Source organism: Narcine bancroftii, chromosome 1 (genome assembly GCF_036971445.1).
Source record: "Narcine bancroftii isolate sNarBan1 chromosome 1, sNarBan1.hap1, whole genome shotgun sequence".
NCBI lineage: Eukaryota > Metazoa > Chordata > Chondrichthyes > Torpediniformes > Narcinidae > Narcine > Narcine bancroftii.
This window is the reverse complement of record NC_091469.1, coordinates 182,923,109-182,949,927: the sequence shown is the minus strand read 5'-3', so window position 1 is coordinate 182,949,927 and position 26,819 is coordinate 182,923,109.

The window sequence follows — 26,819 nt, the reverse complement described above, 5'->3', positions numbered from 1 at the left end:
CAGGGAATCAGATATGTGGAAACAGAGGCGGGGAATAAGAGGCGGGGAAACAGAGGCGGGGAATCAGATATGGGGAATCAGAGGTCGGGAATCAGAGGTTGGGAATCAGAGGCAGGGAATCAAAGGCGGGGAATCAGAATTGGGGAATCAGAGATAGGGAATCAGAGATAGGGAATCAGAGGAGGGGAATCAGACGCGGGGAATCAGAGGTGGTGATTCAGAGCTGGGGAATCAGAGGCGGGAAATCAGTGTTGGGGAATCTGAGGAGGGGAATCAGATATGAGGAAACAGAGGCATGAAATCAGAGGCGGGGCATCAGAGGCGGGGAATTAGAGGCAGGGAATCGGATGTGCGGAATCAGAGATGGGGAATCAGAGGTGGGAATCAGAGATGGGGAATCAGAGGAGGGGAATCAGAGGCGGGGAAACATAGGTGGGGAATAAGATATGGGGAATCAGAGGTGGGGAATCAGAGGCGATGAATCAGAGATGGCGAATCAGAGGCGGGGAATCAGAGGCAGGAAATCAGACATGGGGAATCAGAGGCTGGGAATCAGATGCGGGGAGTCAGAGGCGGGGAATCAGAGCTGGGGAATCAGAGGCGGAGAATCAGAGTTGGGGAATCAGAGGCGGGGAATCAGATATGGGGAAACAGAGGCGGGGAATCAGAGGCAGGGAAACGGAGGCGAGGAATCAGATATTTGGAATCAGAGGCGGGGAATCAGAGGCAGGGATTCAGACGCGGGGAATCAGAGGAGGGGAATCATAGCTGGCGAATCAGAGGCGGGGAATCAGAGTAGGGAAATCATAGGTGGGGAATCAGATATGGGGAATCAGAGGCGGGGAATCAGAGGCGGGGAAACAGAGACGGGGAATCAGATATGGGGAATCATAGGTGGGGAATCAGAGGTGGTGAATCAGAGATGGGGAATCAGAGGTGGGGAATCAGAGGCGGGGAATCAGAGTTGGGGAATCAGAGGAGGGGAATCAGATATGGGGAATCAGAGGCGGGGAATCAGAGGCGGGGTAACAGAGATGGGGAATCAGAGGCAGGGAATCACAGGCAGAGAATCAGAGCTGGGGAATCAGAGGCGGGGAATCAGAGTTGGGGAATCAGAGGAGGGGAATCAGATATGGGGAATCAGAGGCGGGGAATCAGAGGCGGGGTAACAGAGATGGGGAATCAGAGGCAGGCAATCACAGGCAGAGAATCAGACGCGGGGAATCAGAGGCGGGGAATCATAGTTGGCGAATCACAGGCGGGGAATAAGAGTTGGGGAATCAGAGGCGGGGAATCTGATATGGGGAATCAGAGGCGGGGAATCAGAGGCAGGGAAACTGAGGCGGGGAATCAGACGTGGGGAATCAGAGGAGGGGAATTAGATATGGGGAATCAGAGTTGGGGAATCAGAGGCGGGGAAACAGATGCGGGGCATCAGATATGGGGAATCAGAGGTGGTGAATCAAAGGCGCTGAATCAGAGATGGGGAATAAGAGGCGGGGAATCAGAGGCAGGGAATCAAACACGGGGAATCAGAGGCGGGGAATCAGAGTTGGGGAATCAGAGGCGGGGAATCAGAGGCAGGGAATCAGATGTGTGGAATCAGAGATGGGGAATCAGAGGCAGGGAATCAGAATCAGAAGCGGGGAATCAGAGGCTGGGAATCAGAGGCCGGGAATCAGATGCCGGGAATAAGAGGCCGGGAATCAGAGGTGGGGAATCAGAGTTGGGGATTCAGAGGCAGGGAATCAGATGCGGGGAATCAGAGGCGGGGATTCAGAGCTGGGGAATCAGAGTGGTGAATCAGAGTTGGGGAATCAGAGGCGGGGAATTAGATATGGGGAAACAGAGGCGGGGAATCAGAGGCGGTGAAACAGAGGCGGGGAATCAGAGGCGGGGAATCAGAGGCAGGGAATCAAACACGGGGAATCAGAGGCGGGGAATCAGAGTTGGGGAATCAGAGGCGGGGAATCAGATATGGGGAAACAGAGGCGGGGAATCAGAGGCAGGAAATAAGACATGGGGAATCAGAGGCTGGGAATCAGACGCGGGGAGTCAGAGGCGGGGAATCAGAGCTGGGGAATCAGAGGCAGGGAATCAGAGTTGGGGTATCAGAGGCGGGGAATCAGATATGGGGAAACAGAGGCGGGGAATCAGAGGCAGGGAAATGGTGGCGGGGAATCAGATTTGGGGAAACAGAGGCGGGGAATCAGAGGCAGGGAAACGGAGGCGGGGAATCAGATATGGGGAATCAGAGGAGGGGAATCAGAGGTTGTGAATCAGAGGCAGGGAATCAGAGGTGGGGATTCAGAGGCAGTGAATCAGATGCGGGGAATCAGAGGCGTGGATACAGAGCTGGGGAATCAGAGCGGGGAATCAGAGTTGGGGAATCAGAGGCGGGGAATTAGATATGGGGAAACAGAGGCGGGGAATCAGATATGGGGAAACAGAGGCGGGGAATCAGAGGCGGGGAAACAGAGGCGGGGAATCAGATATGGGGAATCAGAGGTGGGGAATCAGAGGTTGGGAATCAGAGGCAGGGAATCAGAGGCGGGGAATCAGAGGCGGGGAATCAGAGGCAGGGAATCAGATGTGCGGAATCAGAGATGGGGAATCAGAGGCAGGGAATCAGAGGCGGGGAATCAGAGGCCGGGAATCAGAGGCCGGGAATCAGAGGTGGGGAAAAAGAGGCAGGGAATCAGATGTGCAGAATCAGAGTTGGGGAATCAGAGGCGGGGAATCAGATATGGGGTAACAGAGGCGGGGAATCAGAGGCAGGGAAACAGAGGAGGGGAATCAGATATGGGGAATCAGAGGAGGGGAATCAGAGGTTGGGAATCAGAGGCAGGGAATCAGAGGTGGGGATTCAGAGGCAGGGAATCAGATGCGGGAAATCAGAGGCGGGAATTCAGAGCTGGGGAATCAGAGCGGGGAATCAGATTTGGGGAATCAGAGGCGGGGAATTAGATATGGGGAAACAGAGGCGGGGAATCAGAGGTGGGGAAACGGAGGAGGGAATCATAGGCAGGGAATCAGAGGCGGGGAATCAGAGGCAGGGAATCAGATGTGTGGAATCAGAGATGGGGAATCAGAGGCAGGGAATCAGAATCAGAAGCGGGGAATCAGAGGCTGGGAATCAGAGGCCGGGAATCAGATGCCGGGAATAAGAGGCCGGGAATCAGAGGTGGGGAATCAGAGTTGGGGATTCAGAGGCAGGGAATCAGATGCGGGGAATCAGAGGCGGGGATTCAGAGCTGGGGAATCAGAGTGGTGAATCAGAGTTGGGGAATCAGAGGCGGGGAATTAGATATGGGGAAACAGAGGCGGGGAATCAGAGGCGGTGAAACAGAGGCGGGGAATCAGAGGCGGGGAAACAGAGGCGGGGAATCAGATATGGGTAATCAGAGGTGGGAAATCAGAGGCAGGGAATCAGATGTGCGGAATCAGAGATGGGGAATCAGAGGCAGGGAATCAGAATCAGAAGCGGGGAATCAGAGGCCGGGAATCAGAGGCCGGGAATCAGATGCCGGGAATAAGAGGCCGGGAATCAGAGGTGGGGAATCAGAGTCCGGGAATCAGAGATGGGGAATCAGAGGCTGGGAATGAGATATGGGGAATCAGAGGCTGGGAATCAGAGGCCGGGAATCAGAGGCCGGGAATCAGATGCCGGGAATAAGAGGCCGGGAATCAGAGGTGGGGAATCAGAGTCCGGGAATCAGAGATGGGGAATCAGAGGCTGGGAATGAGATATGGGGAATCAGAGGCTGGGAATCAGAGGCGGGGAAACAGAGGCGGGGAATCACATATGGGGAATCAGAGGTGGCGAATCAAAGGCGGTGAATCAGAGATGGGGAAGAAGAGGCGGGGAATCAGAGGCAGGGAATCAAACACGGGGAATTAGAGGTGGGGAATCAGAGCTGGGGAATCAGAGGCGGGGAATCAGAGTTGGGGAATCAGAGGTGGGGAATCAGATTTGGGGAAACAGAGGCGGGGAATCAGAGGCGGGGAAACAGAGGCGGGGAATCAGATATGGGGAATCAGAGGTGGAGAATCAGAGGTTGGGAATCAGAGGCAGGGAATCAGAGGCGGGGTATCAGAGGCGGGGAATCAGAGGCAGGGAATCAGATGTGCGGAATCAGAGATGGGGAATCAGAGGCAGGGAATCAGAGGCGGGGAATCAGAGGTGGGGAATCAGAGGCCGGGAATCAGAGGCGGGGAATGAGAGGCCAGGAATGAGAGGCCGGGAATCAGAGGCCGGGAATCAGAGGCCGGGAATCAGAGGTGGGGAAAAAGAGGCAGGGAATCAGATGTGCAGAATCAGAGTTGGGGAATCTGAGGCGGGTAATCAGATATGGGGAAACAGAGGCGGGGAATCAGAGGTGGGGAAACAGAGGAGGGGAATCAGATATGGGGAATCAGAGGAGGGGAATCAGAGGTTGGGAATCAGAGGCAGGGAATCAGAGGTGGGGATTCAGAGGCAGGGAATCAGATGCGGGGAATCAGAGGCGGGAATTCAGAGCTGGGGAATCAGAGCGGGGAATCAGATTTGGGGAATCAGAGGCGGGGAATTAGATATGGGGAAACAGAGGCGGGGAATCAGAGGTGGGGAAACAGAGGTGGGGAATCAGAGGCGGGGAATCAGAAGTGGGGAATCAGAGGCAGGGAATCAGATGTGTGGAATCAGAGATGGGGAATCAGATGCAGGGAATCAGAATCAGAAGCGGGGAATCAATGGCTGGGAATCAGAGGCCGGGAATAAGATGCCGGGAATAAGAGGCCGGGAATCAGAGGTGGGGAATCAGAGTCCGGGAATCAGAGGTTGGGAATCAGACGCATGGAATCAGAGGCGGGGCATCAGAGGCGGGGAATCAGAGGCAGGGAATCGGATGTGCGGAATCAGAGATGGGGAATCAGAGGTGGGGAATCAGAGTCCGGGAATCAGAGATGTGGAATCAGAGGCGGGGAATAAGAGGCGGGGAAACAGAGGCGGGGAATCAGATATGGGGAATCAGAGGTCGGGAATCAGAGGTTGGGAATCAGAGGCAGGGAATCAAACATGGGGAATCAGAGGCTGGGAATCAGACGCGGGAAGTCAGAGGCGGGGATTCAGAGCTGGGGAATGAGAGGCAGGGAATCAGATATGTGGAAACAGAGGCGGGGAATAAGAGGCGGGGAAACAGAGGCGGGGAATCAGATATGGGGAATCAGAGATAGGGAATCAGAGATAGGGAATCAGAGGAGGGGAATCAGACGCGGGGAATCAGAGGTGGTGAATCAGAGCTGGGGAATCAGAGGCGGGAAATCAGTGTTGGGGAATCAGAGGAGGGGAATCAGATATGAGGAAACAGAGGCATGAAATCAGAGGCGGGGCATCAGAGGCGGGGAATTAGAGGCAGGGAATCGGATGTGCGGAAGCAGAGATGGGGAATCAGAGGTGGGAATCAGAGATGGGGAATCAGAGGAGGGGAATCAGAGTCGGGGAAACATAGGTGGGGAATAAGATATGGGGAATCAGAGGTGGGGAATCAGAGGCGATGAATCAGAGATGGCGAATCAGAGGCGGGGAATCAGAGGCAGGAAATCAGACATGGGGAATCAGAGGCTGGGAATCAGATGCGGGGAGTCAGAGGCGGGGAATCAGAGCTGGGGAATCAGAGGCGGGGAATCAGAGTTGGGGAATCAGAGGCGGGGAATCAGATATGGGGAAAGAGAGGCGGGGAATCAGAGGCAGGGAAACGGAGGCGGGGAATCAGATATTTGGAATCAGAGGCGGGGAATCAGAGGCAGGGATTCAGACGCGGGGAATCAGAGGAGGGGAATCATAGCTGGCGAATCAGAGGCGGGGAATCAGAGTAGGGAAATCATAGGTGGGGAATCAGATATGGGGAATCAGAGGCGGGGAATCAGAGGCGGGGAAACAGAGACGGGGAATCAGAGATGGGGAATCATAGGTGGGGAATCAGAGGTGGTGAATCAGAGATGGGGAATCAGAGGTGGAGAATCAGAGGCGGGGAATCAGAGTTGGGGAATCAGAGGAGGGGAATCAGATATGGGGAATCAGAGGCGGGGAATCAGAGGCGGGGTAACAGAGATGGGGAATCAGAGGCAGGGAATCACAGGCAGAGAATCAGAGCTGGGGAATCAGAGGCGGGGAATCAGAGTTGGGGAATCAGAGGAGGGGAATCAGATATGGGGAATCAGAGGCGGGGAATCAGAGGCGGGGTAACAGAGATGGGGAATCAGAGGCAGGCAATCACAGGCAGAGAATCAGACGCGGGGAATCAGAGGCGGGGAATCATAGTTGGCGAATCACAGGCGGGGAATAAGAGTTGGGGAATCAGAGGCGGGGAATCTGATATGGGGAATCAGAGGCGGGGAATCAGAGGCAGGGAAACTGAGGCGGGGAATCAGACGTGGGGAATCAGAGGAGGGGAATTAGATATGGGGAATCAGAGTTGGGGAATCAGAGGCGGGGAAACAGATGCGGGGCATCAGATATGGGGAATCAGAGGTGGTGAATCAAAGGCGCTGAATCAGAGATGGGGAATAAGAGGCGGGGAATCAGAGGCAGGGAATCAAACACGGGGAATCAGAGGCGGGGAATCAGAGTTGGGGAATCAGAGGCGGGGAATCAGATATGGGGAAACAGAGGCGGGGAATCAGAGGCAGGAAATCAGACATGGGGAATCAGAGGCTGGGAATCAGATGCGGGGAGTCAGAGGCGGGGAATCAGAGCTGGGGAATCAGAGGCGGGGAATCAGAGTTGGGGAATCAGAGGCGGGGAATCAGATATGGGGAAACAGAGGCGGGGAATCAGAGGCAGGGAAACGGAGGCGGGGAATCAGATATTTGGAATCAGAGGCGGGGAATCAGAGGCAGGGATTCAGACGCGGGGAATCAGAGGAGGGGAATCATAGCTGGCGAATCAGAGGCGGGGAATCAGAGTAGGGAAATCATAGGTGGGGAATCAGATATGGGGAATCAGAGGCGGGGAATCAGAGGCGGGGAAACAGAGACGGGGAATCAGATATGGGGAATCATAGGTGGGGAATCAGAGGTGGTGAATCAGAGATGGGGAATCAGAGGTGGGGAATCAGAGGCGGGGAATCAGAGTTGGGGAATCAGAGGAGGGGAATCAGATATGGGGAATCAGAGGCGGGGAATCAGAGGCGGGGTAACAGAGATGGGGAAACAGAGGCAGGGAATCACAGGCAGAGAATCAGAGCTGGGGAATCAGAGGCGGGGAATCAGAGTTGGGGAATCAGAGGAGGGGAATCAGATATGGGGAATCAGAGGCGGGGAATCAGAGGCGGGGTAACAGAGATGGGGAATCAGAGGCAGGCAATCACAGGCAGAGAATCAGACGCAGGGAATCAGAGGCGGGGAATCATAGTTGGCGAATCACAGGCGGGGAATAAGAGTTGGGGAATCAGAGGCGGGGAATCTGATATGGGGAATCAGAGGTGGGGAATCAGAGGCAGGGAAACTGAGGCGGGGAATCAGACATGGGGAATCAGAGGAGGGGAATTAGATATGGGGAATCAGAGTTGGGGAATCAGAGGCGGGGAAACAGATGCGGGGCATCAGATATGGGGAATCAGAGGTGGTGAATCAAAGGCGCTGAATCAGAGATGGGGAATAAGAGGCGGGGAATCAGAGGCAGGGAATCAAACACGGGGAATCAGAGGCGGGGAATCAGAGTTGGGGAATCAGAGGCGGGGAATCAGATATGGGGAAACAGAGGCGGGGAATCAGAGGCAGGAAATAAGACATGGGGAATCAGAGGCTGGGAATCAGACGCGGGGAGTCAGAGGCGGGGAATCAGAGCTGGGGAATCAGAGGCAGGGAATCAGAGTTGGGGTATCAGAGGCGGGGAATCAGATATGGGGAAACAGAGGCGGGGAATCAGAGGCAGGGAAATGGTGGCGGGGAATCAGATTTGGGGAAACAGAGGCGGGGAATCAGAGGCAGGGAAACGGAGGCGGGGAATCAGATATGGGGAATCAGAGGAGGGGAATCAGAGGTTGTGAATCAGAGGCAGGGAATCAGAGGTGGGGATTCAGAGGCAGTGAATCAGATGCGGGGAATCAGAGGCGTGGATACAGAGCTGGGGAATCAGAGCGGGGAATCAGAGTTGGGGAATCAGAGGCGGGGAATTAGATATGGGGAAACAGAGGCGGGGAATCAGATATGGGGAAACAGAGGCGGGGAATCAGAGGCGGGGAAACAGAGGCGGGGAATCAGATATGGGGAATCAGAGGTGGGGAATCAGAGGTTGGGAATCAGAGGCAGGGAATCAGAGGCGGGGAATCAGAGGCGGGGAATCAGAGGCAGGGAATCAGATGTGCAGAATCAGAGATGGGGAATCAGAGGCAGGGAATCAGAGGCGGGGAATCAGAGGCGGGGAATCAGAGGCCGGGAATCAGAGGCGGGGAATGAGAGGCCGGGAATGAGAGGCCGGGAATCAGAGGCCGGGAATCAGAGGCCGGGAATCAGAGGTGGGGAAAAAGAGGCAGGGAATCAGATGTGCAGAATCAGAGTTGGGGAATCAGAGGCGGGGAATCAGGTATGGGGTAACAGAGGCGGGGAATCAGAGGCAGGGAAACAGAGGAGGGGAAATCAGATATGGGGAATCAGAGGAGGGGAATCAGAGGTTGGGAATCAGAGGCAGGGAATCAGAGGTGGGGATTCAGAGGCAGGGAATCAGATGCGGGAAATCAGAGGCGGGAATTCAGAGCTGGGGAATCAGAGCGGGGAATCAGATTTGGGGAATCAGAGGCGGGGAATTAGATATGGGGAAACAGAGGCGGGGAATCAGAGGTGGGGAAACGAAGGTGGGGAATCAGAGGCAGGGAATCAGAGGCGGGGAATCAGAGGCAGGGAATCAGATGTGTGGAATCAGAGATGGGGAATCAGAGGCAGGGAATCAGAATCAGAAGCGGGGATTCAGAGCTGGGGAATCAGAGTGGTGAATCAGAGTTGGGGAATCAGAGGCGGGGAATTAGATATGGGGAAACAGAGGCGGGGAATCAGAGGCGGTGAAACAGAGGCGGGGAATCAGAGGCGGGGAAACAGAGGCGGGGAATCAGATATGGGTAATCAGAGGTGGGAAATCAGAGGCAGGGAATCAGATGTGCGGAATCAGAGATGGGGAATCAGAGGCAGGGAATCAGAATCAGAAGCGGGGAATCAGAGGCCGGGAATCAGAGGCCGGGAATCAGATGCCGGGAATAAGAGGCCGGGAATCAGAGGTGGGGAATCAGAGTCCGGGAATCAGAGATGGGGAATCAGAGGCTGGGAATGAGATATGGGGAATCAGAGGCGGGGAATCAGAGGCGGGGAAACAGAGGCGGGGAATCACATATGGGGAATCAGAGGTGGCGAATCAAAGGCGGTGAATCAGAGATGGGGAAGAAGAGGCGGGGAATCAGAGGCAGGGAATCAAACACGGGGAATTAGAGGTGGGGAATCAGAGCTGGGGAATCAGAGGCGGGGAATCAGAGTTGGGGAATCAGAGGTGGGGAATCAGATTTGGGGAAACAGAGGCGGGGAATCAGAGGCGGGGAATCTGATATGGGGAATCAGAGGTGGGGAATCAGAGGCAGGGAAACTGAGGCGGGGAATCAGACATGGGGAATCAGAGGAGGGGAATTAGATATGGGGAATCAGAGTTGGGGAATCAGAGGCGGGGAAACAGATGCGGGGCATCAGATATGGGGAATCAGAGGTGGTGAATCAAAGGCGCTGAATCAGAGATGGGGAATAAGAGGCGGGGAATCAGAGGCAGGGAATCAAACACGGGGAATCAGAGGCGGGGAATCAGAGTTGGGGAATCAGAGGCGGGGAATCAGATATGGGGAAACAGAGGCGGGGAATCAGAGGCAGGAAATAAGACATGGGGAATCAGAGGCTGGGAATCAGACGCGGGGAGTCAGAGGCGGGGAATCAGAGCTGGGGAATCAGAGGCAGGGAATCAGAGTTGGGGTATCAGAGGCGGGGAATCAGATATGGGGAAACAGAGGCGGGGAATCAGAGGCAGGGAAATGGTGGCGGGGAATCAGATTTGGGGAAACAGAGGCGGGGAATCAGAGGCAGGGAAACGGAGGCGGGGAATCAGATATGGGGAATCAGAGGAGGGGAATCAGAGGTTGTGAATCAGAGGCAGGGAATCAGAGGTGGGGATTCAGAGGCAGTGAATCAGATGCGGGGAATCAGAGGCGTGGATACAGAGCTGGGGAATCAGAGCGGGGAATCAGAGTTGGGGAATCAGAGGCGGGGAATTAGATATGGGGAAACAGAGGCGGGGAATCAGATATGGGGAAACAGAGGCGGGGAATCAGAGGCGGGGAAACAGAGGCGGGGAATCAGATATGGGGAATCAGAGGTGGGGAATCAGAGGTTGGGAATCAGAGGCAGGGAATCAGAGGCGGGGAATCAGAGGCGGGGAATCAGAGGCAGGGAATCAGATGTGCAGAATCAGAGATGGGGAATCTGAGGCAGGGAATCAGAGGCGGGGAATCAGAGGCGGGGAATCAGAGGCCGGGAATCAGAGGCGGGGAATGAGAGGCCGGGAATGAGAGGCCGGGAATCAGAGGCCGGGAATCAGAGGCCGGGAATCAGAGGTGGGGAAAAAGAGGCAGGGAATCAGATGTGCAGAATCAGAGTTGGGGAATCAGAGGCGGGGAATCAGGTATGGGGTAACAGAGGCGGGGAATCAGAGGCAGGGAAACAGAGGAGGGGAAATCAGATATGGGGAATCAGAGGAGGGGAATCAGAGGTTGGGAATCAGAGGCAGGGAATCAGAGGTGGGGATTCAGAGGCAGGGAATCAGATGCGGGAAATCAGAGGCGGGAATTCAGAGCTGGGGAATCAGAGCGGGGAATCAGATTTGGGGAATCAGAGGCGGGGAATTAGATATGGGGAAACAGAGGCGGGGAATCAGAGGTGGGGAAACGAAGGTGGGGAATCAGAGGCAGGGAATCAGAGGCGGGGAATCAGAGGCAGGGAATCAGATGTGTGGAATCAGAGATGGGGAATCAGAGGCAGGGAATCAGAATCAGAAGCGGGGATTCAGAGCTGGGGAATCAGAGTGGTGAATCAGAGTTGGGGAATCAGAGGCGGGGAATTAGATATGGGGAAACAGAGGCGGGGAATCAGAGGCGGTGAAACAGAGGCGGGGAATCAGAGGCGGGGAAACAGAGGCGGGGAATCAGATATGGGTAATCAGAGGTGGGAAATCAGAGGCAGGGAATCAGATGTGCGGAATCAGAGATGGGGAATCAGAGGCAGGGAATCAGAATCAGAAGCGGGGAATCAGAGGCCGGGAATCAGAGGCCGGGAATCAGATGCCGGGAATAAGAGGCCGGGAATCAGAGGTGGGGAATCAGAGTCCGGGAATCAGAGATGGGGAATCAGAGGCTGGGAATGAGATATGGGGAATCAGAGGCGGGGAATCAGAGGCGGGGAAACAGAGGCGGGGAATCACATATGGGGAATCAGAGGTGGCGAATCAAAGGCGGTGAATCAGAGATGGGGAAGAAGAGGCGGGGAATCAGAGGCAGGGAATCAAACACGGGGAATTAGAGGTGGGGAATCAGAGCTGGGGAATCAGAGGCGGGGAATCAGAGTTGGGGAATCAGAGGTGGGGAATCAGATTTGGGGAAACAGAGGCGGGGAATCAGAGGCGGGGAAACAGAGGCGGGGAATCAGATATGGGGAATCAGAGGTGGGGAATCAGAGGTTGGGAATCAGAGGCAGGGAATCAGAGGCGGGGTATCAGAGGCGGGGAATCAGAGGCAGGGAATCAGATGTGCGGAATCAGAGATGGGGAATCAGAGGCAGGGAATCAGAGGCGGGGAATCAGAGGTGGGGAATCAGAGGCCGGGAATCAGAGGCGGGGAATGAGAGGCCAGGAATGAGAGGCCGGGAATCAGAGGCCGGGAATCAGAGGCCGGGAATCAGAGGTGGGGAAAAAGAGGCAGGGAATCAGATGTGCAGAATCAGAGTTGGGGAATCTGAGGCGGGTAATCAGATATGGGGAAACAGAGGCGGGGAATCAGAGGTGGGGAAACAGAGGAGGGGAATCAGATATGGGGAATCAGAGGAGGGGAATCAGAGGTTGGGAATCAGAGGCAGGGAATCAGAGGTGGGGATTCAGAGGCAGGGAATCAGATGCGGGGAATCAGAGGCGGGGAATAAGAGGCGGGGAAACAGAGGCGGGGAATCAGATATGGGGAATCAGAGGTCGGGAATCAGAGGTTGGGAATCAGAGGCAGGGAATCAAACATGGGGAATCAGAGGCTGGGAATCAGACGCGGGAAGTCAGAGGCGGGGATTCAGAGCTGGGGAATGAGAGGCAGGGAATCAGATATGTGGAAACAGAGGCGGGGAATAAGAGGCGGGGAAACAGAGGCGGGGAATCAGATATGGGGAATCAGAGGTCGGGAATCAGAGATAGGGAATCAGAGGCGGGGAATCAGACGCGGGGAATCAGAGGTGGTGAATCAGAGCTGGGGAATCAGAGGCGGGAAATCAGAGGCGGGGAATTAGAGGCAGGGAATCGGATGTGCGGAATCAGAGATGGGGAATCAGAGGTGGGAATCAGATATGGGGTAACAGAGGCGGGGAATCAGAGGCAGGGAAACAGAGGAGGGGAATCAGAAATGGGGAATCAGAGGAGGGGATTCAGAGGTTGGGAATCAGAGGCAGGGAATCAGAGGTGGGGATTCAGAGGCAGGGAATCAGATGCGGGAAATCAGAGGCGGGAATTCAGAGCTGGGGAATCAGAGCGGGGAATCAGATTTGGGGAATCAGAGGCGGGGAATTAGATATGGTGAAACAGAGGTGGGGAATCAGAGGTGGGGAAACGGAGGTGGGGAATCAGAGGCAGGGAATCAGAGGCGGGGAATCAGAGGCAGGGAATCAGATGTGTGGAATCAGAGATGGGGAATCAGAGGCAGGGAATCAGAATCAGAAGCGGGGAATCAGAGGCTGGGAATCAGAGGCCGGGAATCAGATGCCGGGAATAAGAGGCCGGGAATCAGAGGTGGGGAATCAGAGTTGGGGATTCAGAGGCAGGGAATCAGATGCGGGGAATCAGAGGCGGGGATTCAGAGCTGGGGAATCAGAGTGGTGAATCAGAGTTGGGGAATCAGAGGCGGGGAATTAGATATGGGGAAACAGAGGCGGGGAATCAGAGGCGGTGAAACAGAGGCGGGGAATCAGAGGCGGGGAAACAGAGGCGGGGAATCAGATATGGGTAATCAGAGGTGGGAAATCAGAGGCAGGGAATCAGATGTGCGGAATCAGAGATGGGGAATCAGAGGCAGGGAATCAGAATCAGAAGCGGGGAATCAGAGGCCGGGAATCAGAGGCCGGGAATCAGATGACGGGAATAAGAGGCCGGGAATCAGAGGTTGGGAATCAGAGGCAGGGAATCAAACATGGGGAATCAGAGGCTGGGAATCAGACGCGGGAAGTCAGAGGCGGGGATTCAGAGCTGGGGAATGAGAGGCAGGGAATCAGATATGTGGAAACAGAGGCGGGGAATAAGAGGCGGGGAAACAGAGGCGGTGAATCAGATATGGGGAATCAGAGGTCGGGAATCAGAGGTTGGGAATCAGAGGCAGGGAATCAAAGGCGGGGAATCAGAATTGGGGAATCAGAGATAGGGAATCAGAGATAGGGAATCAGAGGAGGGGAATCAGACGCGGGGAATCAGAGGTGGTGATTCAGAGCTGGGGAATCAGAGGCGGGAAATCAGTGTTGGGGAATCAGAGGAGGGGAATCAGATATGAGGAAACAGAGGCATGAAATCAGAGGCGGGGCATCAGAGGCGGGGAATTAGAGGCAGGGAATCGGATGTGCGGAATCAGAGATGGGGAATCAGAGGTGGGAATCAGAGATGGGGAATCAGAGGAGGGGAATCAGAGGCGGGGAAACATAGGTGGGGAATAAGATATGGGGAATCAGAGGTGGGGAATCAGAGGCGATGAATCAGAGATGGCGAATCAGAGGCGGGGAATCAGAGGCAGGAAATCAGACATGGGGAATCAGAGGCTGGGAATCAGATGCGGGGAGTCAGAGGCGGGGAATCAGAGCTGGGGAATCAGAGGCGGGGAATCAGAGTTGGGGAATCAGAGGCGGGGAATCAGATATGGGGAAACAGAGGCGGGGAATCAGAGGCAGGGAAACGGAGGCGAGGAATCAGATATTTGGAATCAGAGGCGGGGAATCAGAGGCAGGGATTCAGACGCGGGGAATCAGAGGAGGGGAATCATAGCTGGCGAATCAGAGGCGGGGAATCAGAGTAGGGAAATCATAGGTGGGGAATCAGATATGGGGAATCAGAGGCGGGGAATCAGAGGCGGGGAAACAGAGACGGGGAATCAGATATGGGGAATCATAGGTGGGGAATCAGAGGTGGTGAATCAGAGATGGGGAATCAGAGGTGGGGAATCAGAGGCGGGGAATCAGAGTTGGGGAATCAGAGGAGGGGAATCAGATATGGGGAATCAGAGGCGGGGAATCAGAGGCGGGGTAACAGAGATGGGGAATCAGAGGCAGGGAATCACAGGCAGAGAATCAGAGCTGGGGAATCAGAGGCGGGGAATCAGAGTTGGGGAATCAGAGGAGGGGAATCAGATATGGGGAATCAGAGGCGGGGAATCAGAGGCGGGGTAACAGAGATGGGGAATCAGAGGCAGGCAATCACAGGCAGAGAATCAGACGCGGGGAATCAGAGGCGGGGAATCATAGTTGGCGAATCACAGGCGGGGAATAAGAGTTGGGGAATCAGAGGCGGGGAATCTGATATGGGGAATCAGAGGCGGGGAATCAGAGGCAGGGAAACTGAGGCGGGGAATCAGACGTGGGGAATCAGAGGAGGGGAATTAGATATGGGGAATCAGAGTTGGGGAATCAGAGGCGGGGAAACAGATGCGGGGCATCAGATATGGGGAATCAGAGGTGGTGAATCAAAGGCGCTGAATCAGAGATGGGGAATAAGAGGCGGGGAATCAGAGGCAGGGAATCAAACACGGGGAATCAGAGGCGGGGAATCAGAGTTGGGGAATCAGAGGCGGGGAATCAGAGGCAGGGAATCAGATGTGTGGAATCAGAGATGGGGAATCAGAGGCAGGGAATCAGAATCAGAAGCGGGGAATCAGAGGCTGGGAATCAGAGGCCGGGAATCAGATGCCGGGAATAAGAGGCCGGGAATCAGAGGTGGGGAATCAGAGTTGGGGATTCAGAGGCAGGGAATCAGATGCGGGGAATCAGAGGCGGGGATTCAGAGCTGGGGAATCAGAGTGGTGAATCAGAGTTGGGGAATCAGAGGCGGGGAATTAGATATGGGGAAACAGAGGCGGGGAATCAGAGGCGGTGAAACAGAGGCGGGGAATCAGAGGCGGGGAATCAGAGGCAGGGAATCAAACACGGGGAATCAGAGGCGGGGAATCAGAGTTGGGGAATCAGAGGCGGGGAATCAGATATGGGGAAACAGAGGCGGGGAATCAGAGGCAGGAAATAAGACATGGGGAATCAGAGGCTGGGAATCAGACGCGGGGAGTCAGAGGCGGGGAATCAGAGCTGGGGAATCAGAGGCAGGGAATCAGAGTTGGGGTATCAGAGGCGGGGAATCAGATATGGGGAAACAGAGGCGGGGAATCAGAGGCAGGGAAATGGTGGCGGGGAATCAGATTTGGGGAAACAGAGGCGGGGAATCAGAGGCAGGGAAACGGAGGCGGGGAATCAGATATGGGGAATCAGAGGAGGGGAATCAGAGGTTGTGAATCAGAGGCAGGGAATCAGAGGTGGGGATTCAGAGGCAGTGAATCAGATGCGGGGAATCAGAGGCGTGGATACAGAGCTGGGGAATCAGAGCGGGGAATCAGAGTTGGGGAATCAGAGGCGGGGAATTAGATATGGGGAAACAGAGGCGGGGAATCAGATATGGGGAAACAGAGGCGGGGAATCAGAGGCGGGGAAACAGAGGCGGGGAATCAGATATGGGGAATCAGAGGTGGGGAATCAGAGGTTGGGAATCAGAGGCAGGGAATCAGAGGCGGGGAATCAGAGGCGGGGAATCAGAGGCAGGGAATCAGATGTGCGGAATCAGAGATGGGGAATCAGAGGCAGGGAATCAGAGGCGGGGAATCAGAGGCCGGGAATCAGAGGCCGGGAATCAGAGGTGGGGAAAAAGAGGCAGGGAATCAGATGTGCAGAATCAGAGTTGGGGAATCAGAGGCGGGGAATCAGATATGGGGTAACAGAGGCGGGGAATCAGAGGCAGGGAAACAGAGGAGGGGAATCAGATATGGGGAATCAGAGGAGGGGAATCAGAGGTTGGGAATCAGAGGCAGGGAATCAGAGGTGGGGATTCAGAGGCAGGGAATCAGATGCGGGAAATCAGAGGCGGGAATTCAGAGCTGGGGAATCAGAGCGGGGAATCAGATTTGGGGAATCAGAGGCGGGGAATTAGATATGGGGAAACAGAGGCGGGGAATCAGAGGTGGGGAAACGGAGGAGGGAATCATAGGCAGGGAATCAGAGGCGGGGAATCAGAGGCAGGGAATCAGATGTGTGGAATCAGAGATGGGGAATCAGAGGCAGGGAATCAGAATCAGAAGCGGGGAATCAGAGGCTGGGAATCAGAGGCCGGGAATCAGATGCCGGGAATAAGAGGCCGGGAATCAGAGGTGGGGAATCAGAGTTGGGGATTCAGAGGCAGGGAATCAGATGCGGGGAATCAGAGGCGGGGATTCAGAGCTGGGGAATCAGAGTGGTGAATCAGAGTTGGGGAATCAGAGGCGGGGAATTAGATATGGGGAAACAGAGGCGGGGAATCAGAGGCGGTGAAACAGAGGCGGGGAATCAGAGGCGGGGAAACAGAGGCGGGGAATCAGATATGGGTAATCAGAGGTGGGAAATCAGAGGCAGGGAATCAGATGTGCGGAATCAGAGATGGGGAATCAGAGGCAGGGAATCAGAATCAGAAGCGGGGAATCAGAGGCCGGGAATCAGAGGCCGGGAATCAGATGCCGGGAATAAGAGGCCGGGAATCAGAGGTGGGGAATCAGAGTCCGGGAATCAGAGATGGGGAATCAGAGGCTGGGAATGAGATATGGGGAATCAGAGGCTGGGAATCAGAGGCGGGGAAACAGAGGCGGGGAATCACATATGGGGAATCAGAGGTGGCGAATCAAAGGCGGTGAATCAGAGATGGGGAAGAAGAGGCGGGGAATCAGAGGCAGGGAATCAAACACGGGGAATTAGAGGTGGGGAATCAGAGCTGGGGAATCAGAGGCGGGGAATCAGAGTTGGGGAATCAGAGGTGGGGAATCAGATTTGGGGAAACAGAGGCGGGGAATCAGAGGCGGGGAAACAGAGGCGGGGAATCAGATATGGGGAATCAGAGGTGGGGAATCAGAGGTTGGGAATCAGAGGCAGGGAATCAGAGGCGGGGTATCAGAGGCGGGGAATCAGAGGCAGGGAATCAGATGTGCGGAATCAGAGATGGGGAATCAGAGGCAGGGAATCAGAGGCGGGGAATCAGAGGTGGGGAATCAGAGGCCGGGAATCAGAGGCGGGGAATGAGAGGCCAGGAATGAGAGGCCGGGAATCAGAGGCCGGGAATCAGAGGCCGGGAATCAGAGGTGGGGAAAAAGAGGCAGGGAATCAGATGTGCAGAATCAGAGTTGGGGAATCTGAGGCGGGTAATCAGATATGGGGAAACAGAGGCGGGGAATCAGAGGTGGGGAAACAGAGGAGGGGAATCAGATATGGGGAATCAGAGGAGGGGAATCAGAGGTTGGGAATCAGAGGCAGGGAATCAGAGGTGGGGATTCAGAGGCAGGGAATCAGATGCGGGGAATCAGAGGCGGGAATTCAGAGCTGGGGAATCAGAGCGGGGAATCAGATTTGGGGAATCAGAGGCGGGGAATTAGATATGGGGAAACAGAGGCGGGGAATCAGAGGTGGGGAAACAGAGGTGGGGAATCAGAGGCGGGGAATCAGAAGTGGGGAATCAGAGGCAGGGAATCAGATGTGTGGAATCAGAGATGGGGAATCAGATGCAGGGAATCAGAATCAGAAGCGGGGAATCAATGGCTGGGAATCAGAGGCCGGGAATAAGATGCCGGGAATAAGAGGCCGGGAATCAGAGGTGGGGAATCAGAGTCCGGGAATCAGAGGTTGGGAATCAGACGCATGGAATCAGAGGCGGGGCATCAGAGGCGGGGAATCAGAGGCAGGGAATCAGATGTGCGGAATCAGAGATGGGGAATCAGAGGCAGGGAATCAGAATCAGAAGCGGGGAATCAGAGGCCGGGAATCAGAGGCCGGGAATCAGATGCCGGGAATAAGAGGCCGGGAATCAGAGGTGGGGAATCAGAGTCCGGGAATCAGAGATGGGGAATCAGAGGCTGGGAATGAGATATGGGGAATCAGAGGCTGGGAATCAGAGGCGGGGAAACAGAGGCGGGGAATCACATATGGGGAATCAGAGGTGGCGAATCAAAGGCGGTGAATCAGAGATGGGGAAGAAGAGGCGGGGAATCAGAGGCAGGGAATCAAACACGGGGAATTAGAGGTGGGGAATCAGAGCTGGGGAATCAGAGGCGGGGAATCAGAGTTGGGGAATCAGAGGTGGGGAATCAGATTTGGGGAAACAGAGGCGGGGAATCAGAGGCGGGGAAACAGAGGCGGGGAATCAGATATGGGGAATCAGAGGTGGGGAATCAGAGGTTGGGAATCAGAGGCAGGGAATCAGAGGCGGGGTATCAGAGGCGGGGAATCAGAGGCAGGGAATCAGATGTGCGGAATCAGAGATGGGGAATCAGAGGCAGGGAATCAGAGGCGGGGAATCAGAGGTGGGGAATCAGAGGCCGGGAATCAGAGGCGGGGAATGAGAGGCCAGGAATGAGAGGCCGGGAATCAGAGGCCGGGAATCAGAGGCCGGGAATCAGAGGTGGGGAAAAAGAGGCAGGGAATCAGATGTGCAGAATCAGAGTTGGGGAATCTGAGGCGGGTAATCAGATATGGGGAAACAGAGGCGGGGAATCAGAGGTGGGGAAACAGAGGAGGGGAATCAGATATGGGGAATCAGAGGAGGGGAATCAGAGGTTGGGAATCAGAGGCAGGGAATCAGAGGTGGGGATTCAGAGGCAGGGAATCAGATGCGGGGAATCAGAGGCGGGAATTCAGAGCTGGGGAATCAGAGCGGGGAATCAGATTTGGGGAATCAGAGGCGGGGAATTAGATATGGGGAAACAGAGGCGGGGAATCAGAGGTGGGGAAACAGAGGTGGGGAATCAGAGGCGGGGAATCAGAAGTGGGGAATCAGAGGCAGGGAATCAGATGTGTGGAATCAGAGATGGGGAATCAGATGCAGGGAATCAGAATCAGAAGCGGGGAATCAATGGCTGGGAATCAGAGGCCGGGAATAAGATGCCGGGAATAAGAGGCCGGGAATCAGAGGTGGGGAATCAGAGTCCGGGAATCAGAGGTTGGGAATCAGACGCATGGAATCAGAGGCGGGGCATCAGAGGCGGGGAATCAGAGGCAGGGAATCGGATGTGCGGAATCAGAGATGGGGAATCAGAGGTGGGGAATCAGAGTCCGGGAATCAGAGATGTGGAATCAGAGGCGGGGAATAAGAGGCGGGGAAACAGAGGCGGGGAATCAGATATGGGGAATCAGAGGTCGGGAATCAGAGGTTGGGAATCAGAGGCAGGGAATCAAACATGGGGAATCAGAGGCTGGGAATCAGACGCGGGAAGTCAGAGGCGGGGATTCAGAGCTGGGGAATGAGAGGCAGGGAATCAGATATGTGGAAACAGAGGCGGGGAATAAGAGGCGGGGAAACAGAGGCGGGGAATCAGATATGGGGAATCAGAGATAGGGAATCAGAGATAGGGAATCAGAGGAGGGGAATCAGACGCGGGGAATCAGAGGTGGTGAATCAGAGCTGGGGAATCAGAGGCGGGAAATCAGTGTTGGGGAATCAGAGGAGGGGAATCAGATATGAGGAAACAGAGGCATGAAATCAGAGGCGGGGCATCAGAGGCGGGGAATTAGAGGCAGGGAATCGGATGTGCGGAAGCAGAGATGGGGAATCAGAGGTGGGAATCAGAGATGGGGAATCAGAGGAGGGGAATCAGAGGCGGGGAAACATAGGTGGGGAATAAGATATGGGGAATCAGAGGTGGGGAATCAGAGGCGATGAATCAGAGATGGCGAATCAGAGGCGGGGAATCAGAGGCAGGAAATCAGACATGGGGAATCAGAGGCTGGGAATCAGATGCGGGGAGTCAGAGGCGGGGAATCAGAGCTGGGGAATCAGAGGCGGGGAATCAGAGTTGGGGAATCAGAGGCGGGGAATCAGATATGGGGAAAGAGAGGCGGGGAATCAGAGGCAGGGAAACGGAGGCGGGGAATCAGATATTTGGAATCAGAGGCGGGGAATCAGAGGCAGGGATTCAGACGCGGGGAATCAGAGGAGGGGAATCATAGCTGGCGAATCAGAGGCGGGGAATCAGAGTAGGGAAATCATAGGTGGGGAATCAGATATGGGGAATCAGAGGCGGGGAATCAGAGGCGGGGAAACAGAGACGGGGAATCAGAGATGGGGAATCATAGGTGGGGAATCAGAGGTGGTGAATCAGAGATGGGGAATCAGAGGTGGAGAATCAGAGGCGGGGAATCAGAGTTGGGGAATCAGAGGAGGGGAATCAGATATGGGGAATCAGAGGCGGGGAATCAGAGGCGGGGTAACAGAGATGGGGAATCAGAGGCAGGGAATCACAGGCAGAGAATCAGAGCTGGGGAATCAGAGGCGGGGAATCAGAGTTGGGGAATCAGAGGAGGGGAATCAGATATGGGGAATCAGAGGCGGGGAATCAGAGGCGGGGTAACAGAGATGGGGAATCAGAGGCAGGCAATCACAGGCAGAGAATCAGACGCGGGGAATCAGAGGCGGGGAATCATAGTTGGCGAATCACAGGCGGGGAATAAGAGTTGGGGAATCAGAGGCGGGGAATCTGATATGGGGAATCAGAGGCGGGGAATCAGAGGCAGGGAAACTGAGGCGGGGAATCAGACGTGGGGAATCAGAGGAGGGGAATTAGATATGGGGAATCAGAGTTGGGGAATCAGAGGCGGGGAAACAGATGCGGGGCATCAGATATGGGGAATCAGAGGTGGTGAATCAAAGGCGCTGAATCAGAGATGGGGAATAAGAGGCGGGGAATCAGAGGCAGGGAATCAAACACGGGGAATCAGAGGCGGGGAATCAGAGTTGGGGAATCAGAGGCGGGGAATCAGATATGGGGAAACAGAGGCGGGGAATCAGAGGCAGGAAATCAGACATGGGGAATCAGAGGCTGGGAATCAGATGCGGGGAGTCAGAGGCGGGGAATCAGAGCTGGGGAATCAGAGGCGGGGAATCAGAGTTGGGGAATCAGAGGCGGGGAATCAGATATGGGGAAACAGAGGCGGGGAATCAGAGGCAGGGAAACGGAGGCGGGGAATCAGATATTTGGAATCAGAGGCGGGGAATCAGAGGCAGGGATTCAGACGCGGGGAATCAGAGGAGGGGAATCATAGCTGGCGAATCAGAGGCGGGGAATCAGAGTAGGGAAATCATAGGTGGGGAATCAGATATGGGGAATCAGAGGCGGGGAATCAGAGGCGGGGAAACAGAGACGGGGAATCAGATATGGGGAATCATAGGTGGGGAATCAGAGGTGGTGAATCAGAGATGGGGAATCAGAGGTGGGGAATCAGAGGCGGGGAATCAGAGTTGGGGAATCAGAGGAGGGGAATCAGATATGGGGAATCAGAGGCGGGGAATCAGAGGCGGGGTAACAGAGATGGGGAAACAGAGGCAGGGAATCACAGGCAGAGAATCAGAGCTGGGGAATCAGAGGCGGGGAATCAGAGTTGGGGAATCAGAGGAGGGGAATCAGATATGGGGAATCAGAGGCGGGGAATCAGAGGCGGGGTAACAGAGATGGGGAATCAGAGGCAGGCAATCACAGGCAGAGAATCAGACGCAGGGAATCAGAGGCGGGGAATCATAGTTGGCGAATCACAGGCGGGGAATAAGAGTTGGGGAATCAGAGGCGGGGAATCTGATATGGGGAATCAGAGGTGGGGAATCAGAGGCAGGGAAACTGAGGCGGGGAATCAGACATGGGGAATCAGAGGAGGGGAATTAGATATGGGGAATCAGAGTTGGGGAATCAGAGGCGGGGAAACAGATGCGGGGCATCAGATATGGGGAATCAGAGGTGGTGAATCAAAGGCGCTGAATCAGAGATGGGGAATAAGAGGCGGGGAATCAGAGGCAGGGAATCAAACACGGGGAATCAGAGGCGGGGAATCAGAGTTGGGGAATCAGAGGCGGGGAATCAGATATGGGGAAACAGAGGCGGGGAATCAGAGGCAGGAAATAAGACATGGGGAATCAGAGGCTGGGAATCAGACGCGGGGAGTCAGAGGCGGGGAATCAGAGCTGGGGAATCAGAGGCAGGGAATCAGAGTTGGGGTATCAGAGGCGGGGAATCAGATATGGGGAAACAGAGGCGGGGAATCAGAGGCAGGGAAATGGTGGCGGGGAATCAGATTTGGGGAAACAGAGGCGGGGAATCAGAGGCAGGGAAACGGAGGCGGGGAATCAGATATGGGGAATCAGAGGAGGGGATTCAGAGGTTGTGAATCAGAGGCAGGGAATCAGAGGTGGGGATTCAGAGGCAGTGAATCAGATGCGGGGAATCAGAGGCGTGGATACAGAGCTGGGGAATCAGAGCGGGGAATCAGAGTTGGGGAATCAGAGGCGGGGAATTAGATATGGGGAAACAGAGGCGGGGAATCAGATATGGGGAAACAGAGGCGGGGAATCAGAGGCGGGGAAACAGAGGCGGGGAATCAGATATGGGGAATCAGAGGTGGGGAATCAGAGGTTGGGAATCAGAGGCAGGGAATCAGAGGCGGGGAATCAGAGGCGGGGAATCAGAGGCAGGGAATCAGATGTGCAGAATCAGAGATGGGGAATCAGAGGCAGGGAATCAGAGGCGGGGAATCAGAGGCGGGGAATCAGAGGCCGGGAATCAGAGGCGGGGAATGAGAGGCCGGGAATGAGAGGCCGGGAATCAGAGGCCGGGAATCAGAGGCCGGGAATCAGAGGTGGGGAAAAAGAGGCAGGGAATCAGATGTGCAGAATCAGAGTTGGGGAATCAGAGGCGGGGAATCAGGTATGGGGTAACAGAGGCGGGGAATCAGAGGCAGGGAAACAGAGGAGGGGAAATCAGATATGGGGAATCAGAGGAGGGGAATCAGAGGTTGGGAATCAGAGGCAGGGAATCAGAGGTGGGGATTCAGAGGCAGGGAATCAGATGCGGGAAATCAGAGGCGGGAATTCAGAGCTGGGGAATCAGAGCGGGGAATCAGATTTGGGGAATCAGAGGCGGGGAATTAGATATGGGGAAACAGAGGCGGGGAATCAGAGGTGGGGAAACGAAGGTGGGGAATCAGAGGCAGGGAATCAGAGGCGGGGAATCAGAGGCAGGGAATCAGATGTGTGGAATCAGAGATGGGGAATCAGAGGCAGGGAATCAGAATCAGAAGCGGGGAATCAGAGGCTGGGAATCAGAGGCCGGGAATCAGATGCCGGGAATAAGAGGCCGGGAATCAGAGGTGGGGAATCAGAGTTGGGGATTCAGAGGCAGGGAATCAGATGCGGGGAATCAGAGGCGGGGATTCAGAGCTGGGGAATCAGAGTGGTGAATCAGAGTTGGGGAATCAGAGGCGGGGAATTAGATATGGGGAAACAGAGGCGGGGAATCAGAGGCGGTGAAACAGAGGCGGGGAATCAGAGGCGGGGAAACAGAGGCGGGGAATCAGATATGGGTAATCAGAGGTGGGAAATCAGAGGCAGGGAATCAGATGTGCGGAATCAGAGATGGGGAATCAGAGGCAGGGAATCAGAATCAGAAGCGGGTAATCAGAGGCCGGGAATCAGAGGCCGGGAATCAGATGACGGGAATAAGAAGCCGGGAATCAGAGGTGGGGAATCAGAGTCCGTGAATCAGAGATGGGGAATCAGAGGCTGGGAATGAGATATGGGAAATCAGAGGCGGGGAATCAGAGGCGGGGAAACAGAGGCGGGGAATCACATATGGGGAATCAGAGGTGGCGAATCAAAGGCGGTGAATCAGAGATGGGGAAGAAGAGGCGGGGAATCAGAGGCAGGGAATCAAACACGGGGAATTAGAGGCGGGGAATCAGAGCTGGGGAATCAGAGGCGGGGAATCAGAGTTGGGGAATCAGAGGTGGGGAATCAGATTTGGGGAAACAGAGGCGGGGAATCAGAGGCGGGGAAACAGAGGCGGGGAATCAGATATGGGGAATCAGAGGTGGGGAATCAGAGGTTGGGAATCAGAGGCAGGGAATCAGAGGCGGGGTATCAGAGGCGGGGAATCAGAGGCAGGGAATCAGATGTGCGGAATCAGAGATGGGGAATCAGAGGCAGGGAATCAGAGGCGGGGAATCAGAGGCGGGGAATCAGAGGCCGGGAATCAGAGGCGGGGAATGAGAGGCCAGGAATGAGAGGCCGGGAATCAGAGGCCGGGAATCAGAGGCCGGGAATCAGAGGTGGGGAAAAAGAGGCAGGGAATCAGATGTGCAGAATCAGAGTTGGGGAATCTGAGGCGGGTAATCAGATATGGGGAAACAGAGGCGGGGAATCAGAGGTGGGGAAACAGAGGAGGGGAATCAGATATGGGGAATCAGAGGAGGGGAATCAGAGGTTGGGAATCAGATGCAGGGAATCAGAGGTGGGGATTCAGAGGCAGGGAATCAGATGCGGGGAATCAGAGGCGGGAATTCAGAGCTGGGGAATCAGAGCGGGGAATCAGATTTGGGGAATCAGAGGCGGGGAATTAGATATGGGGAAACAGAGGCGGGGAATCAGAGGTGGGGAAACAGAGGTGGGGAATCAGAGGCGGGGAATCAGAAGTGGGGAATCAGAGGCAGGGAATCAGATGTGTGGAATCAGAGATGGGGAATCAGATGCAGGGAATCAGAATCAGAAGCGGGGAATCAATGGCTGGGAATCAGAGGCCGGGAATAAGATGCCGGGAATAAGAGGCCGGGAATCAGAGGTGGGGAATCAGAGTCCGGGAATCAGAGGTTGGGAATCAGAGGCATGGAATCAGAGGCGGGGCATCAGAGGCGGGGAATCAGAGGCAGGGAATCGGATGTGCGGAATCAGAGATGGGGAATCAGAGGTGGGGAATCAGAGTCCGGGAATCAGAGATGTGGAATCAGAGGCGGGGAATAAGAGGCGGGGAAACAGAGGCGGGGAATCAGATATGGGGAATCAGAGGTCGGGAATCAGAGGTTGGGAATCAGAGGCAGGGAATCAAACATGGGGAATCAGAGGCTGGGAATCAGACGCGGGAAGTCAGAGGCGGGGATTCAGAGCTGGGGAATGAGAGGCAGGGAATCAGATATGTGGAAACAGAGGCGGGGAATAAGAGGCGGGGAAACAGAGGCGGGGAATCAGATATGGGGAATCAGAGGTCGGGAATCAGAGGTTGGGAATCAGAGGCAGGGAATCAAAGGCGGGGAATCAGAATTGGGGAATCAGAGATAGGGAATCAGAGATAGGGAATCAGAGGCGGGGAATCAGACGCGGGGAATCAGAGGTGGTGAATCAGAGCTGGGGAATCAGAGGCGGGAAATCAGTGTTGGGGAATCAGAGGCGGGGAATCAGATATGAGGAAACAGAGGCATGAAATCAGAGGCGGGGCATCAGAGGCGGGGAATCAGAGGCAGGGAATCGGATGTGCGGAATCAGAGATGGGGAATCAGAGGTGGGAATCAGAGATGGGGAATCAGAGGAGGGGAATCAGAGGCGGGGAAACATAGCTGGGGAATAAGATATGGGGAATCAGAGGTGGGGAATCAGAGGTGATGAATCAGAGATGGCGAATCAGAGGCTGGGAATCAGAGGCAGGAAATCAGACATGGGGAATAAGAGGCTGGGAATCAGATGCGGGGAGTCAGAGGCGGGGAATCAGAGCTGGGGATCAGAGGCGGGGAATCAGAGTTGGGGAATCAGAGGCGGGGAATCAGATATGGGGAAACAGAGGCGGGGAATCAGAGGCAGGGAAACGGAGGCAGGGAATCAGATATTTGGAATCAGAGGCGGGGAATCAGAGGCAGGGATTCAGACGCGGGGAATCAGAGGAGGGGAATCATAGCTGGCGAATCAGAGGCGGGGAATCAGAGTAGGGAAATCATAGGTGGGGAATCAGATATGGGGAATCAGAGGCGGGGAATCAGAGGCGGGGAAACAGAGACGGGGAATCAGATATGGGGAATCATAGGTGGGGAATCAGAGGTGGTGAATCAGAGATGGGGAATCAGAGGTGGGGAATCAGAGGCGGGGAATCAGAGTTGGGGAATCAGAGGAGGGGAATCAGATATGGGGAATCAGAGGCGGGGTAACAGAGATGGGGAATCAGAGGCAGGGAATCACAGGCAGAGAATCAGAGCTGGGGAATCAGAGGCGGGGAATCAGAGTTGGGGAATCAGAGGACGGGAATCAGATATGGGGAATCAGAGGCGGGGAATCAGAGGCGGGGTAACAGAGATGGGGAATCAGAGGCAGGCAATCACAGCAGAGAATCAGACGCGGGGAATCAGAGGCGGGGAATCATAGTTGGCGAATCACAGGCGGGGAATAAGAGTTGGGGAATCAGAGGCGGGGAATCTGATATGGGGAATCAGAGGCGGGGAATCAGAGGCAGGGAAAC